General features: G+C 35.2%; 1 long non-coding RNA gene across 16 annotated transcripts; it reads left to right on the top strand.

Annotated features, from left to right (window-relative positions):
- Positions 1-12319: 12319 nt before the first annotated feature.
- Positions 12320-15462, top strand: LOC145085895 (uncharacterized). 16 transcript variants are annotated; one of them, XR_013700208.1, is made up of 7 exons: positions 12320-12891; positions 13026-13172; positions 13260-13372; positions 13526-13914; positions 14061-14155; positions 14788-14845; positions 14956-15462. It is a non-coding gene; the product is annotated as an uncharacterized LOC145085895 (long non-coding RNA). The 16 variants fall into 16 exon arrangements; XR_013700206.1 differs by having other exon boundaries at positions 12321-12891; positions 13519-13584; positions 13701-14155; XR_013700205.1 differs by having other exon boundaries at positions 12321-12891; positions 13503-13584; positions 13701-14155.
- The last annotated feature ends 242 nt before the right edge of the window (positions 15463-15704 follow it).

Here is a 15704-nt window from a genome sequence, read left to right as displayed (position 1 = left end):
CTTGGTGAGTGGCACGACGATCTTAGAGAAATCCCTGATAAATCTCTGATAATAACCAGCCAACCCAAGGAAACTCCTGATCTTGGTAGGTGACCTCGGCACCTCCCAACTCGTCACCGCCTCGATCTTTTTCGGATCGACCAATATCCCCTTCTGGATAATGAGGTGCCATAGGAACTAGACATCCCGTAACAAAAAATCACACTTGGAGAATTGGGCGTAAATCCTCTCCGATCTCAGAACTCTGAGGATCTCCCTCAAATGCTCCTCATGTTGCTCTCTGGATCTCGAATACACCAAGATATCATCGATGAATATGATCACCGAACGATCCAACATCAACCTGCACACCCTGTTAATGAAATCCATGAATGTTGCTGGTGCATTGGTGAGCCCGAAAGGCATCACCACAAACTCGTAATGCCCGTAACGAGTCCTGAACGCCGTCTTCTAGATATCATCATCTCGAACCCTCATCTGGTGATATCCCTACCTCAACTCTATCTTGGAGAACCAAGACACTCCCTGCAATTAATCGAACAGATCGTCGATCCTTGGTAACAGATAACGGTTCTTGACAGTCAACTTGTTCAACTCCTGGTAATCAATACACATCCGGTGTGAACCATCCATCTTCTTGACAAAAAGGATCGGCGCTACCCAAGGTGAGCTACTGTTGGATTAATGTCTAAGTCCATAACTATTTTGGTATGTACTTGACCCGATGGTGCATGGTCCTTTTGGGTTGCCTTCACCAAAGCAACTTGATAGGATGAATTATGGAGAGAAAGGATTAAATATGATTTAATAATGTATTATGAGAATAATATATTAAAGGAGAAATCATATTGTTTAATTAATATTAGTCAATAATTAATTGGTAATTAATTTTGTGACTAAAAGAGATTAATTAAACTTAAGGGACTGGAATTGTAATTATAAGATAATTGCAATTGGGCCATGGATTGCCTTATATTATTCAAGGTGGACGAATTCTATGGGGAAGCCCATATGAAATCGTCCAAGGCCTTGAGTAAAGGGCTCCATGGGTTGCTTATGGCTTAAGCATGCAAATTAGGGTTTCCTTGTTAGATAACCCTAATAGCCTCACTATATAAAGACCCCTTATGACTCAAAAACGTGGCTAAGCTTCTTGCTAGGGTTTCACACGAGTTTTGGTAGCCTCCATCCTCTCTCCTCTTCATCCTCTTGCTCTTGGTGTTTGTGAACCATTAGAGGAGTGACATTTGTGACTCTAAGCTTTCTAAAGTCAATACAAGGAGCAGTTGAAATTGTTATTGCTACATAACAATCAAAGTAATATATTAAACCTAATTATATGTTAATATCGATTTCCATATGTTAGAATTAGGGTTTATAGTCTTGGATAACTTTCATGTACAATAGAGAAACCTAGATCCAAGCATTAGGGTTTGTATGAGCACATAGGATGTTCTTATGACCAAAACCCATCAGTGGTATTAGAGCCTAGATTGGTTTCTATTGTATTGATGCATTATATGTTTGAAAATTTTGATTTTTGGTGTTTTGGAGGCTGGACTCGCCGAGTCCATAGTTGAACTCGCTGAGTCCATGCAGACTCGACGAGTCCAAGCTTGACTCGACGAGTCAACTCGTCAGAAGGAGGGAAAACCGGGATTTCTTGCTGTTTTTGCTTTGGGATAGTTACCTTATCATATTAGATCAATATAAATCCGATTTTATGATATATATTTGACTATATTTCTGATCTAATTGAAGATATTTATCAATTAATAAGATAATTGTTTCCTTATGTGATAATTGATTGATTATTTTGATTAAATTGATAAATTGTTTTGCAGGAAATCATTAAATAAATCAAATATGGATAATTATGTGATTAAATGTTAATTTAGATTATTTGTTATTTGATCCTTGTTGTTATGAAAAGTTTCATATTTTCCCCTTTAGGTTTTATAGTTTAAATTTGAACCCAAAAGTTTTGTTGTTTTGAAATTTAAATAGTTGAAACCCTAATGTTTTGAAAAAAGGTTTCAAAACTTGCCCTCAAGTTTTGGAATTTAAATTTTGATGTATATTTAAATTCTAACCCTAATGTTTTGAAATGTTTCAAAACTTGCCCTCAAGTTTTGGAATTTAAAAGTTGATTAAGAGTTTAATTAGGAATGTTAAATTCTAAAACCCTAGTAATGTTTTGAAAAGTTCAATTTACACCCTTATGGTTTTATTAATTAATTAAAGTGAATAATTAAAAGAGGTTTAATAAATCCATAAAAGTTTAGGTTTACAATTTAATTGAATTAAAAGTATAATTGTTAAATTTGACCACCTAGTATTTTAAAAGTATAAAATACACCCTATACTATATATATATAACATTAAAAGTCTAACATTATATATATGTATGAGTAAAAGTCAGTCTTACCGTTAGTAGGCCTCATTCACGAAGCTGGTCTATAAGGGGTGTTTAAGGAAATTGCCTATAATATGGCGATTAAATGGGTATCCACTCTTACCCACCGCACTCTTGACTAGTGGAGGGTCGTTAGCCGAACGGGTAGGATAGGACGAAACCTTCCATTATAAGTATGATGAAGTACAAAAGTAACTAAATGTTTTTCAAATTCCCAATCTTAGTTACTTAGGCAAAGTGAATTGATGCAATTCCATGAAATTACACTTTGTGCCCTTGCGAAGACGTTAGTGGAGCGTGTGTGGTTTACCGGCACACTAAATGGTTCTAAGCAAAAGTAGCAAAGGGTGACTCAATGTTTGTCATAATTCGGTGGAGTGTGTGTGGTTTACCGGCACATCGAATAGGTGATTGTAACATGTGAGGGAACCATGTAAATTTGCATGGTTATTCACACCCACTTTGTGATCCTCGGCATCCCAGTCACAAACTAGAGGGGCATATCGAGATTTAAACATGCCATTGAAATGTTCAATGAATCTCAAAGGATCTAGCAGTTTTCATAGATTTAAAACTTAAATTTCTTTTTCTTTTTTCATGGTGGAAAATTAGTGAATCGTCATTCACTTACCTTTAAATATTCTACAACTAGATTACGGCATCCCTTTTCTAGGTTGTAGCGTATTGTGTTGGGTCCTAGCCTTAGTATCTCATTTGGGTGATTTACTGAGGACTCAATCAATCAACTAACTTGAATTCGTTTTCTCCCGTTTTGTAGATGTCAGAGTTCGACAATTATGGTCTTCCCATATCCCGTGGAACAAGCATTCCACATGAAGATGGTATTCCATGATTCGATCGAGGAACAAGAAATCATGCTTCACTTCCTCCACCTCCTCCAATTATTCTCCCTAACCCACAAGATCGAAGAATTGAAAGGTTTAATATCACTAAAGCCCTATTGGAAATGAAACATGATGATGGTAAACCCGTGTGTGCCCACGTTCTAGGAATGAAATCACACATCAATAGGTTGATTATGTTGGATGTGTCATTTCCCGATGAGTTGGCTGTGAATTGGGTTTTGTAGTCACTTCCTGAATCATATAATGAGTTCGAAAGAAAGTATTATATGATGGATCATGATGATAACCTCACTAACCTAACTTACATGCTCATTGCTGCTGAATCAGAAATGATTTGGCGAAGCAATGGAGCGTATTTGTTGGGAAAGTCAACCGACCATGCTTCCGAGGACGTACTAGGAGAACTGACCTGCGTTTGCTGCCAAGAGAAAGGGTGTTGGATACAAGTCTGCCCAGAGAGCCTGAAGAGTCCAGAAGATGGGAGAGTCAAAGAGTATAGCTACGCTTCAGGTAAAACTCCACTATCTAACTCCATTAAGTTCCTATTCGTTGATTCTTAATACATGATGTGATAAGATTGCATTTGAATGTTTTGCAGGATCGGTGAAAAGAAAGGAAGCTTGATGAAAGAGCAAGATGAGTCTAATCACAAAGAAATGGATCTCGATCGCATGGACTTGAAGATTAGATTTTGAGCTTATATATTTATGATAGAGTTGTTAGAAATTTTCCTTTTGAAATACATAGTTTTCAATGGATTTTGCATTGTAAGGACAAATGTTTTCCGCTGCTTTTATAAATAAAATAATTTTTTGTTTGACTTATTTATTTGTTTATTTCCTTGGAATGAAATCGTTATGAAAATTGATGTTTGCATATTTCTGCAACGAATGGATATGATTCTTATTTATGGAAATGTCGAGAATTTACCAAATAGGGAGAGTTTCTCATCGCCCAAATTTCAATTGGACAGAAATTTGGAATCACGCAACTTGGTTGCATGATGAATGAGAAATTTCATATTTGGAAATTAGACTAATTCATTGACAAAGTGTCAAGTGAAGGACTAGGAGATTGAGTACACAAAGTTGCATGTTGATCAAGTCCACCATAAGAGTAACAAAGATATTCGTCATGATTTACTAAAGGTTTAGTAAATATGATTATACTTATAAGATTAAGTGTAATTCGGAATTGATTAAAAGTTTAAATCAATAGCAAAACAAATAAGAAGAATCAAGTAGGCAGAAAGATAAAAGTTTCTCCATTCTAAGATGAAGGGAGAGTAGCTTTTATGCTTTATGATAGGTCTTAATGATTAAGAACCATATCTTAATTGATCCTCTAAGTGAGTCTTAGCACAATTGTATGTCTAAGAAGAGGAATCAAGAATTGAAGAAATGGTTAAATCAAAAAGTCAATCACACTTCGTTCCAAAACAAGTCTTAGAGTTAAGATTGTGACAATAAGTGACAAGTATTAAAAGGTTTATAACGTTCATCAAATGTGGAAAGTTGTGATGTCTTGGATAAGACAAAGACCAACTAGGACCAATTTATGAAGTGTTTTGATAAAAGCTACACTAACTCTTGAATATTTGTTTTGTCAAGAAATGGTTATTGACAAGAGAATCTTATATGTCAAGAAGTCAGTGGGAGTCTTAATGGTCTTGAAAGGTTTCAAGAACAAATCAAATAAACCTTATCGATCATCACTAGCACACGAGTTGAGGTTTACAACCTATCGTGTTAACATTATGTTGTTTCTGTGCTGTTTCCAATTGAGTTAATTATGCATGAGAGTTCTACGAGTTCTCATTTTGAACGCGTAAAAGGCATGGCACCTTGATCAATGAAAGGTACATTGATAGGAAAAGGTGAGATGCTTAACTACTTGGAAGACGTGGTAGGCAGCTGTGCTACCATAAGGCAAGAAATCAAGATTAAGAAAGTTCGGTCCATATGAGTTTGAATTTGTCGTAAACTTTGGTTTTAACAAATTCACATGGATAGGAACACATACACCGTTTAAATCTAAGTGTCATAAGATTTCCTCCTTCATGAAAATGATTGTGAGAAAATGCTTTCACTAAGAAAGATTTTAATAAGATAGTGATTGTAAAACTGCATTCTCAAATTCGATTATGGTTACAGTATCCCTTTCCATAATTTGAATTGTGAGGTTTGGCAATTAGTCTTAATTGTTTAGACACACATATGAACTATCTAAGGAAAAGGTGTATAATTTCAAGAAGCATTGATAAAAGATTATCAAAGCACTAAGTATTAGAAACATGGACTTAAGAAATTCAATAGGTATTGTTTTTCTGAAAGTTAAGATGTTTATAAATACATGTCGAAGCTAGTGGGAGCATAAGTGTTATGTTTTATAATAATCAACATGATAGTGGGAGCATAAATGTTATGATTGTATGATTATTAAGGCAAGTATTGGAAGTTGTCAATATTAATTATAGAAAACAAGAGTTATACCTTGCAAAGTGGTAAGGGTTGTAAAGTTGTTTTGCTATAATTAAGGGAGAGAATATTATGATTCGTTTCAAATCTAAAGGCTTAGGTTGAGAAATGTTAATAAATTTAGTCAAAGGTACATAGTGTGTTCTTAAAATTTTCGATTATGATTACGGCATTCCTCTTCACAATTCGAATTTGAGAACATAGAAAATAAAACATTATGCATCGTGTCAAATACGTTTCGTGTATAGGATTGATTGCAGATGCTTTAATGTTTGACCATTCTAAAATTTTCAAAATGTCTAGCGCATTTAGAGGGAAAAAGGGACTAGAATCGGTTTTGACTAAAATAATTAAACAACTATCAAAGGAAAATCCAAAGTTCGACGAGGATTGGTTGCTTGTGAGTAGTTGGAAGCATGGTATTAGATGGACCATATCGACATTATTATGAATAAAAAGATTCTATTAAGAATAAGTGTCATGTGGAAACTATGGAAATGTTTCCATATTGGATGGACCATATCGACATCATTACGAATAGATAAGATTCTATTAAGAATGAATTGTCATATGGAAAATATGGAAACGTGTCCATATTGGGAATTGAATATTGAAAATCTATGTCTAGATTAGAAACTTTTATGCAAAAGGATGTTCAAAGGAATGTACTTTGAGTGAGAGACATCATATCTAAGGAATTGTCTTGTAACAATCTCCGATAGAAGATTTTGTAATATCATTGGCAATAGTCTTTGTGACTTTGGTGCAGTGATATTACGAAAGGATGATTGCATAGAATGTTAGAATCTAGCATATTCTATAAGTAGCAAGAATTTGATATTCTTACACTTATGAAAAAAGATTAGGAGTTGTGAAATGAGAATGATTGGAAATGTGCTCAGTTTGATCTATTTCACAAAGTAAGAACCATAGGTAAACATTGTGTGCATGCTAAGAGCATATGACAAGTGTTGTAATTCAAGTAAGAAGCTGATTACCCGAAACGACAAATAATGAGTAATCGATATGGTGATAAATAAAAGGAGTTTTATTTATACTCAAAGGTTTGAGGCCATATGGGATTAGTATTATTCTTGTGTTTCACTTTGCATGTTTTGACTTCCTGAATAATTTAATTGGTTAAGAACAGTCAAATTATTCGAACGGACCATAGTCGTTCATATGTTGGAAGTAGGTATGAATGAAGACTGTCGTGAATTGGTGTGTGGATTGTCTAAAAGAGTATTAGACATAAGCAAATGTTTGCTGCAACGTTTATGAGTGCTTATGAATATGAATTTGAGCATTGGATTAAACCCACACTCACTTGGATCACTCCATGAATTGTATCACGAGTGATTGATGAGACGATAACATCTTATATTCTTGAAACCGAGATGTGTGAGTTGTATCTTGCTAATCGGTTGCACATTGATAATATGAAAACACACTAGTAACTTGGTGTTATAAAACATATTATTATGTGTGATTCGGTGAGTAAGTGCAAGCGATCATTGTATCAAAGTTTATCCGTTCCTTTTATCCCAAGTAGGATAAAAGCGATATCTTTGGGCCCCTCGATGGTTTAGTGATGACAAACATAAATGCTCGGACGGGCTAGGGCTAATTTGATTTGTTCAATTAGTCAGTTGTCATAAATCGGAAGTCGAGAAACAGTACAAAGAGAATGATTTGAAATCATATCTCATACGATATCTAGAATGGAGGAATATATGATCCCTTATCTAAAGGACACGCGTATCTGATAGGATCAGAGTTGACAGTGGCTTTGGAAAGCTACGATTGCAGATCAGGATTTGAAGTCATACGCATAATAGTTATTAGACTTATCCAAGTGGGAGACTGTTGGATTAATGTCTAAGTCCATAACTATTTTGGTATGTACTTGACCCGATCGTGCATGGTCCTTTTGGGTTGCCTTCACTAAAGCAACTTGATAGGATGAATTATGGAGAGAAAGGATTCAATATGATTTAATAATGTATTATGAGAATAATATACTAAAGGAGAAATCATATTGTTTAATTAATATTAGTCAATAATTAATTGGTAATTAGTTTTGTGACTAAAAGAGATTAATTAAACTTAAGGGACTGGAATTGTAATTATAAGATAATTGCAATTGGGCCATGGATTGCCTTATATTATTCAAGGTGGACGAATTCTATGGGGAAGCCCATATGAAATCGTCCAAGGCCTTGAGTAAAGGGCTCCATGGGTTGCTTAGGGCTTAAGCATCCAAATTAGGGTTTCCTTGTTAGATAACCCTAATAGCCTCACTATATAAAGACCCCTTATGACTCAAAAACGTGGCTAAGCTTCTTGCTAGGGTTTCATACGAGTTTTGGTAGCCTCCATCCTCTCTCCTCTTCATCCTCTTGCTCTTGGTGTTTGTGAACCATTAAAGGAGTGACAGTTATGACTCTAAGCTTTCTAAAGTCAATACAAGGAGGAATTGAAATTGTTATTGCTACATAACAATCAAGGTAATATATTAAACCTAATTATATGTTAATATCGATTTCCATATGTTAGAATTAGGGTTTATAGTCTTAGATAACTTGCATTTACAATAGAGAAACCTAGATCCAAGCATTAGGGTTTGTATGAGCACATAGGATGTTCTTATGACCAAAACCCATCAGCTACTTGGTCTGATAAACCCCTTTCCCAGTAGCTCCTGAAGCTGCGAGGATGACTCCTGCATCTCCGGTGGCGCAAGACGATAGGTTGCCTTGGCAATAGGTGCCGCCCCTGGCACCAAGTCGATACGAAACTCCACCTGCCTCTCGGGAGGCACACCCGGAAACTCCTCGGGGAAAACATCAGGGAACTCCCGCACAATCGGGACCTCATCAATCGAAATTGGCCTCCCAACGGCCACAAATCCCCTACAGCCCTGCTGTAAACTCTGCCTTGCCCTAGTAGTCGAACAAAATGCTGACTCAGGATGGGTACCCTCACCGTACACCATAAGTACTCCCCCAATAGGGTCTCGAATCGCCACCAGCTGACGCTAGCAGTCTATAATAGCTCCAAATTGGCTCAACCAGTCCATGCCCACTATGACACATACGTCCCCCATCGTAATCGGGACTAGATCGATCGGGAACCCCACACCGAAGATCTCAAGTCTACATCCTCGAATCACCTCTGTGGCATACACTGCTCGCTCGTTAGCTATAGAAACTCATAGAGGTCGACTCAAAGCCTCTCGACAAATATTGATATGACGACTAAAAGCTAACGACACAAAAGATCAACTCGCCCCCGAGTCAAATAGCACTAAGGAAGATACAGAATTCACAAGAAAGGTACCTATGCATAACATAATATAAGCATAATATCTTAGACTCAAATAAATAGAGAGAAGAATACATACCTACCACAATGTCGGGTGTTGCGCGGACCTCCTCCGTTGTCAACTAGAAGGCTCTCCCACGAGCCTTTGGTGCCTCGGCCTTCACTTGCCGAACCTCGGTAGCCCTAGCAGCAAGCGCAAATCCCTGCGTTGATCCCTGATGTAGCTGAGGGCACTCGGCCTTCCGATGGCCAGTCTGGTTGCAATGAAAGCAAGCACAAAATCCCTTGGGGCAATCCCTCGTGATATACCCCTCCTTCACGCACTTGTAGCATACTATATGTTTTATTATGACCTTTTTTGGGTTCTAATGTAAATAAAAATGCATTAGATATAATTATCTAAATTACAATTTACATCTAATAGAGTAAAGTTTATATTACACATATCATAAAAAGTTAATATATAACATTACCTCTTTTTTTTATGTTAATTTATATCTTAACATATTTTACTTTCTTTGTAATAGGAATGTTGGTGTCAAAACTAGTTCTCATATTACTCTATCAGGTACGTCTCTCTCTCTCTTACCAGTAGACTGAAGAAAAGGAAATATATTTTCTTCTGTTGTGTAATGCCATTTTTAGCAATATCTTTAATTGTTTTCTAATTACATGATCATGAAGATTGTAAGGAAAATGCCATGTAGGATCTATGCAACCCTCAAAGAGCTCAGCCTTGGTATGATGGAGAAGGAATGGAATGTATCATTCCATTGGAATGGACGATTCCTGAATGAATGTAATTCCTTCCATTTTCTAAAATTTATGAAGAGGAACAATTTTGTTAGCCCTAAAGTTGCTAATGAAACAGCAACTGCTTTGCAGGTATATTTAGATGAATTTTAATAAATTCAACTATATATATATATATATATATATATATATATATATATATATATATATATATATATATATATATATATGAGAAACTAATATCTTGCTCTTTCATATATATATGAGAAACTCATATCTTGCTCTTTGATATATATATATATATATATATATATATATATATATATATATATATATCAGAAACTAATATCTTGCTCTTTGATACAACTACTACTACAAAAAAAAAAAAAGATTTACTAATTTCCTGTATTTCTTCTTGCAGAATGAATCATTCCATTGGCATGGAAGATTCTTGAATTAATGTAATTCCTTCCAAAAAAATAGAATTGCTATAAAGATTAAATGCCTCATCAAAGTATACATGTCATTTTCGTTTGGATTTTGGTCATTTTACATGAGGAAAAAGGTATCTTTTGATTAATCTTTGGGATATTTTATTTTCCATCATTGATTTCTGATTCGGTGACCAATAAACTAATCCATTAGTATAATATATAAATGAAAATATAATTTTATTGAAGTATTTTGGTTGAAAATTTTACATATGAATTACATGTGATTCACATGTAAGTCACATGTAATTTACATGCGATTCACATGTAATTTATATGTGATGTAAATCACATATGAATTACATGTGAGTCACATGTAAATAACATGTAATTCACATATGAATTACATGTGAGTCACATGTAAATAACATGTAATTCACATATGATTCACATATGATTCACATTTTAATCACATGTAATTCACATCTTATTCACTTATGATTCACATTAAATATGAATTACATGTGATTCATCTGTAAATCACAAGTGAATCACATATAAATTACATGTGATTCACATGTAAATAACATGTAATTCACATATGATTTACATGTAATTCACATATGATTAATTTGTGATTGACATGTAAATTACAAGTGAATTACCTACGAATTACATGTTATTCACAAGTTAATTATATATACACTTAATTCTGGGGAGCCTTATCTACAGTACTCTTTTCTAGTTCTGAAATTGACCACAAAAGTTTTGGATTTTGGTATTTTAGGCCCCTTATTTTCTTTTTTTACAATTTCACACATTATTTTGGTTTGTTTTGAGTCGGTTGCTCCCTCCACCGCCTCTCCCACCCAATCACATGTTACACCGCCATGGACATCATTCGTTATCTTCTTCCCTCGATTAAATCCATTCGTCTTCCAAACCTCTTTCTTTTTCGCTTCCGATTAGAGCAGGTACAAAAAATCGAATTCCCGTTTCTTTTTACAAATTTTTTAGGCACCTTACAAAATCAACCCTCAATTTCATTTTCTATGGCTAATGGATTCGTTTGCATCTTCGTACCAACTGTCAACTGGGTTTAATTACGTTGTTCTTGCCCATGGTAGCCGCCAAATTCAAAGCACTTTATCCCAGCAGCCGATTAATGGAGTCAAGCTCCACTACTTCCATGTTCGTTCCATATTTGGGGGTTAAGTATAGGCTCTGAACATGATGATAGAAGAAGCTGACGAGAGAGCACGTTGGATTCGGTGAAGGATGGAGAGGGTATTGTCCGGGTCGGCTATGTTGTTCTGTTACAGCAAAATAAATCTGGGGAGCCTTATCTACAGTACTCTTTTCTAGTTCTGAAATTGACCACAAAAGTTTTGGATTTTGGTATTTTAGGCCCCTTATTTTCTTTTTTTACAATTTCACACATTATTTTGGTTTGTTTTGAGTCGGTTGCTCCCTCCACCGCCTCTCCCACCCAATCACATGTTACACCGCCATGGACATCATTCGTTATCTTCTTCCCTCGATTAAATCCATTCGTCTTCCAAACCTCTTTCTTTTTCGCTTCCGATTAGAGCAGGTACAAAAAATCGAATTCCCGTTTCTTTTTACAAATTTTTTAGGCACCTTACAAAATCAACCCTCAATTTCATTTTCTATGGCTAATGGATTCGTTTGCATCTTCGTACCAACTGTCAACTGGGTTTAATTACGTTGTTCTTGCCCATGGTAGCCGCCAAATTCAAAGCACTTTATCCCAACAGCCGATTAATGGAGTCAAGCTCCACTACTTCCATGTTCGTTCCATATTTGGGGGTTAAGTATAGGCTCTGAACATGATGATAGAAGAAGCTGACGAGAGAGCACGTTGGATTCGGTGAAGGATGGAAAGGGTATTGTCCGAGTCGGCTGTGTTGTTCTATTACAGCAAAATAAATCTGGGGAGCCTTATCTACAGTACTCTTTTCTAATTCTGAAATTGACCATAAAAGTTTTGGCTTTTGGTATTTTAGGCCCCTTATTTTCTTTTTTTTACAATTTCGCACATTATTTTGGTTTGTTTTGAGTCGGTTGCTCCCTCCACCGCCTCTCCCACCCAATCACATGTTGCACCGCCATGGACATCAGTCGTTATCTTCTTCCCTTGATTAAATCCATTCGTCTTCCAAACCTCTTTCTTTTTCGTTTACGATTAGAGAAGGTACAAAAAATCGAATTCCCATTTCTTTTTACAACTTTTTTAGGCACCTTACAAAATCAACCCTCAATTTGATTTTCTATGGCCAATGGATTCGTTTGCATCTTCGTACCAACTCTCAACTAGGTTTAATTATGTTGTTCTTGCCCATGGTAGCTGCCAAATTCAAAGCACTTTATCCCAGCAGCCGATTAATGGAGTCAAGCTCCACTACTTCCATGTTCGTTCCATATTTGGGGGTTAAGTATAGGCTCTGAACATGATGATAGAAGAAGCTGACGAGAGAGCACGTTGGATTCGGTGAAGGACGGAGAGGGTATTGTCCGGGTCGGTTGTGTTGTTCTGTTACAGCAAAATTGGGTTCCCGTTTTTTAATACATGCTTCGCCTTTGTTGTCTCTGCTCTTGCTCCAGTTTGTAGTCAGACTCTTTCTGTGATTTCAATTTTTTTTTTTTTTTTTTTTTTGTTGTATTGTTAAGGTTTTTGTGGGATTCGGTTCTTTGGGTTTTCCGATTTTCAAGCTTTGTTTGTTGTTTTTTTTGGTAGGATTTTGTTTGTCGCGTCTCTAGGGGTTTGTTGTTGGAACAATCATCTTATGTACAAGCAACTGGAAAAGCTCACGTTTGTTAATATTCAGCGAAGAAGTATTATTTATGTACTTACTTCCACCTATAATCTTCGATGTTGGGTAAGGTCGGTGCCTGCATATTTAGTTTATCCAATTAGCTCAGCTATTCTACATGTGTCCCTAATTTTAAGCTTACTATGAACTGTTTTCAGGTGAAGAAGTCTGACAGCACAGAAGCGTTGAATAGGCTCGAATTATTGATTTCAGTGGATTTTCCCCGATTTAGGGTTTGACTCAAACAATACCGTCAATTTTAGCCTTGCAGGTTTGTATACAATCTTTTCTCCTCTTTTTTTTCATTATTCTAAGTTCAATTTTGCATTTGACCTAAATATTAGTGCGTTGTTGTTATTTTTTTTTTCCACTTTGGATCGGTGTTATCGCCTGAATAAAAGATTTTTTTTTTTCGAGGAACAAGAGTTAGAGAGAGATTGATATTGATGGCCTTCTTCCGGACTTCCATTTTATTCCTATCAAGTAACTTCACAACCTTCTTTCTTCTTGATAATTTTCCTTTCTCTTTGATGCTGTTGAATTTGATCTCAGTTTTTCATCTTATTATTATGTTTGCCTTTTGAATCATCTTGAAATAGATACTTGATATAGGACAACCCACGTGGGTCTGCTGGTTGATTACACAATTTCAGAGATCTCATCACAAAAGTAACAAGAAAAAACTATCTTTGTTTTTGTTATTGGCTTCTCATGTATCATAGGAGTCGATTTGATCCTAAGGTGGTACTATAACCTGGACTTATGTTTGTGATTAATGCTCAAAAAATGGAGTCCATTTGAGTTGCACCACAGGTGTTTGACGAAATGCTTAAAATAGATATTTAATCCCAAAATTTCCCTTTTATGACATATGTATCACCCGTAACTCATCTTTGTGAAACATTGAGTCTTTAGATTAGGAAATTGAGACCTTTCAATCTTTGATTTTGAATTTGCAGGTCTGTAAATTAATACTTTTAATTCTCTAATTGGAGGTCATGGATTAAAAGTTCGAAGATTGATATGTGTGATAGGGAACTCAACAGAAAAGAAGGTAATCTCGAAACTATATCAAAATAATTGGGTTGAAAGAAGACAAAGTTTAGAAGCATGGATGACTTGAATAGAAACACCACAAGGGGTTTCAATGGTGAACTGAACTGGCAACAAAAGAGGAAGTAATTCCTTAAATAAATCGTTGGCGTGTATGGTGGTCATGGTTTTGTGATCTTGTTGATTCTTGATTATAATATTATGTTTTTAGGATTATAATTAGGCACGGTGAGTTCTTGTGTGGCTCTGTTTGTAACTGTTGCTTATTTTTTGTGAATTCTTTTCGCGGTATGGATTTCAACTTAATTTTAGTGATTAGTTTCATAAATTGTTCTTATCAGTTAAATAGTTATGTTTAGTTTTCAATCATGCAAAAGCTTATTTTGTAGTGATAGAGATGTGTGTGTGTGTGTTTTTGTTGATATTTCTAGAGTTTTTCTTAATTTCAAGCATATCATAATTCCTGAAACTTTTTATTTCTTTTGATTTTTCGCTTAATTAATTATGTTTGCATGTTGTTAATGGATAGAGGTAATTTTTGCGGCTGTTATATCATTCAAACTCTATGGTTTTGAAACAAGGTTTATGTATATGTTTTTGTGCTTTATTTTGATGAGATTGGAAATTCAACAGAAACTCCAGTTCCAAGTTCCTAAGGTGGACGAAAAGTTCAAGGAACGCCTTGATAAAGGTAATTTTTACGGATGTCATATCATTCCAACTCTATGGTTTTGAAAAAAAAAATCTGCATATATTTTTATAATTTATTTTGATGAGATTGTGTTAATCGTTTTTGTTCAGATTTAGATATCACGTTGGCTGGGGTTCATAAGGAGAAGAAATTATCTTTCATCAAAGCATGGGAGGAAAATAAAAAGTCAAAGGTGAGCAGGTAGTCCTTAACAATTAAGATTGCTTCTATCCACCATAATAAGCATGTTGCTTCCATGGTTATCATGTTCATTAAAATCGTATTGCTGACATGACTTTATTGCAGAGTTCATTGTCTTACAAGAATTTCATCAACTACCTGTGAAGTGATGACCTTCTTTAAGACAAATTTATGGAATGAGATTAGTGTTTTATCATTTTTTTCCTTTCAACTATCTTGGTATAAAAAAACAATTGGATCGTTTTTTTTTTTATCTATTTTATGTTAGGTATTGAGATTATCAATACAACATCTAGAGGATAGATTGATATGTTGAAGTCCCATAATACTAACTTGAGGAGAGTCCCAAGATATTTCTTTTACAAACCATAGAAAGTAATTACTTTTTTTCAAGTTTCACCATATATTCTTATTTAGTCCTTTTTTTGTATTTTATGGAAACATTGGCGCTTGAAATTTGTATAGATTGTGATTGATTCAGAAGACTTAAAAGTTAACTATTCCTATAAAATGTATAATAAGGAGCTTTTTCCAAAAACAAGGTTTGACGATCTGGTCAACCTAAAAAGGTGTTGACAACCTTAGAGTTGGTGTTCTTTATTTGGAGAAAATGAAGGAACAGGTGGTTGTTAAAAGTAGAAGGTAATCAATTCAACGT

This window comes from Lactuca serriola, chromosome 2 (assembly GCF_051521515.1).
Source record: "Lactuca serriola cultivar US96UC23 chromosome 2, Lser_US96UC23_V15, whole genome shotgun sequence".
Lineage (NCBI taxonomy): Eukaryota > Viridiplantae > Streptophyta > Magnoliopsida > Asterales > Asteraceae > Lactuca > Lactuca serriola.
The sequence above is the reverse complement of the archived record's forward strand: the minus strand, read 5'-3'. Positions and strand labels throughout refer to the sequence as shown.